This window comes from Glycine max, chromosome 13 (assembly GCF_000004515.6).
Source record: "Glycine max cultivar Williams 82 chromosome 13, Glycine_max_v4.0, whole genome shotgun sequence".
Lineage (NCBI taxonomy): Eukaryota > Viridiplantae > Streptophyta > Magnoliopsida > Fabales > Fabaceae > Glycine > Glycine max.
Window position 1 is genome coordinate 37449844 of NC_038249.2, and position 4354 is coordinate 37454197.

Consider the following 4354-nt stretch of genomic DNA (forward strand, 5'->3'; position numbering starts at 1 on the left):
AAGAAAAAAAAAAAAAAAAAAAAAAAAAGCTTGGAGAGAAATTTGTGGAAGAATGGCTGGAACTTTACGAATCAAACACATGACTATACGCTTAAGGAGTCTAGGTCTCACTTGAACTAATTATTATTGTTTTTTACTTAAATTTTTGTTAGTATTTTTTATGCATTGATGTTAGAAACAAATCAAGTATATGCGTAACTCATTTTAAAAAAATAATAAAAAGGAAATAATATAATCTTATGAGAAATATTTTAATATATTTCTAACACCACCTAATTAATGGAGTAGTTATTATAGAATTATTTTAACTTAATAAACAATCTCAAATTTAAGTCGTAACTGCGTTAAATAACTTAGAGGAAAAAAAATTACCATCAATAATAATTCTACATTGTTAGAATAAAATTGACTCCAAAATAAAATACATGCATGGTCTCTAAACAAAAGTCATATAATATAGATCTGATATCATTGTTATTTGTAAGTACTTTCAAAAGGGGAAATAATACAAACATTTTTATTTTGTTGCTTAAAATGTTTTGTCATTCAGTAAGGAAAAATCAATCTTTTAATACATAATCTGTTAGTGTATAATCTGACGGCAAAGACAAAAAAGCCCTCTATTATATTTTTGTCATAGACATGTTCCATGCATATATGTTGATTCCCACCAACAATCCCATTTGCATCATCTTTTCCAAATTATTAATTTCAATGTCAGATTTTCTTTCTCTTTTCTATATATAATAACTATGGGGGGAAAAAGCTTCTTTTTTTCTTTTCCAGCTTCTTTGAAAAAAAAAAATAATACACTTATGACTCAGATTTATTTGTTTGGTGTCATGTGAATATTATATATAGTATATCCTTAAGAACATATAAGCACGATTTTCCACGATTAAGTTCAAAGCAACAGCGCTGTAGATAGTAGTAGATCTCCAACCAATAAAAGTTTTTGTGTTCCTCAAATAGTTTGTGTTTCTCAAAAAGCGTGTTGCAGTTTAGTGAGGCATTATAATTGTGTCTTGGATTAGCACTCAACAACATATTTGTTTTATTTTTGGCATTTCAACGCTGCCATCACAACAAAGACATTTACGAGAGGAATTTTAGGGACATTTGATTATGCTTACTGGGGACAAATTAAAAGGTAAAGGTGTGTCATTATGCGATATAAACACTGTAACTTTGAAAAGTGATGACTTCCACCCTCCTTACAAGGCTCACCTGAATCATGTATAGGTAGGGATCACTAAACCTCTTTTGTATAATTAAGATTTAAGGATGATGTATTATATTGTTTATTTTAATTAATATATATGCCATCTTTTCCTTTTAACTTTTTTGATTATTCATGTATGTTGAATATGATTATAACTCAAACCCATGTTATCTTTTTTCTTTGAGCAATAACCCAATTTATAATTGCTGATCACTTATGATTATTTTAGTTGCTTTTGAAATGGCTAATGGAAGGAAAGTAATAATTGTTTTTTCTTAGACACTCAATATCCAAAGTTAATTACATGAGTCTCTAGTTAATCTGATCATTGAACTTAATTATGACTAATTTGAATTATGCAAGGGAGATCCAATTAAAGAGATAAAGTCCTCCCATATGTCCATTTTCTCATTCACATGATTTTAAGGGGATCCATTAATAAGGGTATAAAGCCCTCCCAAACTCTCATTTTCTTTCTCATATACATAATTTGACCCTGAGATATATTACTTGAAAAAATTAAGTTTTTATCACTTTGACAAATAGGCATTGGTCATGGAAGGGATTTGTACCCAAAAACAAACAAAGAGGATAAAAAAATAGGTCTGCTAATTAGCTTTACACTTATGTGAAGTTTCTTTCCCGCATAGATTTGTTTTTTTTTTTTTATATAATGACAGCTGCACGAGAACATTGAGAAGTGAGAATTATTAGAGGCATAATAAAAGATCAAGTCTGGTTTTTTTTCAATGACTTAAACGAGAACATGTGAGGAAATTGTTTTAAAAAACTTGTACGTGTAAGCTTTATATTAACTAATTGAAATTTTTGTAGCTTTCTCTAATTTCATGAATAAAAAATTAAGGTGAATTGTTTTTTACAGAAATTTAAGGTGAAGTAAGGAGATTCTTCTTACTCTAATATCATGATAAATTACTAATATCCTAGATATTAATTAATAGAGGTTTCCTAAGTCTAAACTTTAGTCAAGCATTTGATATATCTGTGCGATCGAAAATAAACCAATATTGCTGACAACAAATAAATGAAGATATAATTCTATGGCACTAAATAAATTCCATTCATAATACAAACTATAAAACAAGAACTGCCATTCCATTTTTTATCTAATAAAGATACAATATAATTAATTTGCATGCATTGTCGACTTATAATTTTTTATTTTTTTTATCAGGGCTTATAAATCTTTATATTGCCAAAAAATTTACAAAAACATCTTAAATATTAAATTTAAAATATCATTACAGGAGTTAATAACAATGTAAAACATCTTTACTTCAGTGTATTTCAATTAAATTTGCAAACATGAATTTCATGACATACATATATACATTGGTATTCTCTTGGCGATTTATAATCGATTATTTTCCTAGCTATAAACTTTACTCTTGCTTTCAGCTTTTGGTACATAATGATGGTGATGTTTAATTTCAAATTTATGTTATTGTTATTCCATTTTCAAAAGAAGTGAAATGAATTTAGATTAGATTGTATATACACAAGTTTTCAAGAACTAAATAAATATAGATTGTACTAAATGGTTTTTAAGCTTAAAAACTTAGCCATTCCTTTCTTTAACCTTTTTTTACATGCAGTTTACTATACATCTTGATTCAACTTTTAATTTTTAAAAATCACCTCTTATTATATAGAAAAAAATAAATATAAAAAATATTCTTCTTGGTACACAAGAAAGCACACCCACAATCAATAAGCTTGATTTTCACAGAGATGTGAGATGTCTTAAATTTGATTTTTATTTTATTTTTTATTGTTTACTAACGCATATCAGTATTTACTCTAACATGATAAGAGCAAATAGGCTCTTTCTCTACTAAGTAGTAAATAATATGATAGGAGTATCCGTATCAAGACATAATGCCATATGATACAATATTATGGCAAGCATGATTTTTAGTATTATGATAGCTAAATGTTAACATCAACCTATTATTATTTTTTGTTTTTAAGCCAATTAATAAACTGACGCGTTTCATAGACAACAGGTCTATATACAATTCTGAGATATTAAAGGTCAATTATATCGCTTACAAGTTAATTTGTCCCAAAGTGAAGACTTGGGCTAGTACAAAAACTGCAAAAATATTTATCAATTAAATACTTTACAGATCATCATAACATGGAAACATATAATGAGCAATCAAGGCGTAACAAGTGCGAAATACTTCTACACATGTGGGATATATTCTTAGGGTCGGGGGTGACTTCACATTTATTCTCTTCTTTCTTCCATTCCTTTTTTTCTTTTTCCCTTTGTCACATTCTATACTTTTATTTCACCCCCTATGAATGATTCTTTTGTTTCTTATAAGTTTGCAATTCACTGGTCAAGAAGAATCTTCCTTTGTTCAAAAACTGAAAAAAGAACAGAATAAAATCGAACTCAACTAAATGTTTAAATACCCACAGGATACAAGAGATGTTATATTGGATAGGCAGTTTTTAACAATTTAACAATTTAATATTTCATAGTAAATATAATTTGTAAACAATTTTTAGTTGTTTATAAGAATAAAAAATCAATTTAAGAGAAAAACGCGAAGCATATCATTAAGGATAGAAAATTATGACCAATAGAAAAATGTACTAAGAGTTGATAAACTTCACGTAATCCTTTAATTAAACGTAATAATAACAGTAAATTACAACTCAAAAACAGATGGAAACATGTTGAAGAGAGAGAAAAGCATGTCTTGTTTTTATTTGTTTCCACTTTGCATATGAATTGAAGGCGCTGTCCAAAAAGCACCTTGTCTATGGTAAATGGTTAGAAGGGAAAAAGAAAGATATATAATATTATTATCGTATGAAAATTATGATTGTAGTGCATTTTCTTTTTGACAAGTCGAGAGAAAGAGGAAAAAAGTTAAAGAAATTTTTTTTAAAAATACATTGATAGTATAAATATTTTTTATGTTGTGATTCAGTTATAAATTTTTATATATCATAAAATTGTTTATTTTTTAATATAGTAATTATTTTAAAAATTATTTTTAAAATGAATTTTAATTGATTGATAGTTAAAAATATTTGCACTAATAATATATCAAAATTAAAGTTAAGATAAAATAAGCAATACAATAAAAAAAA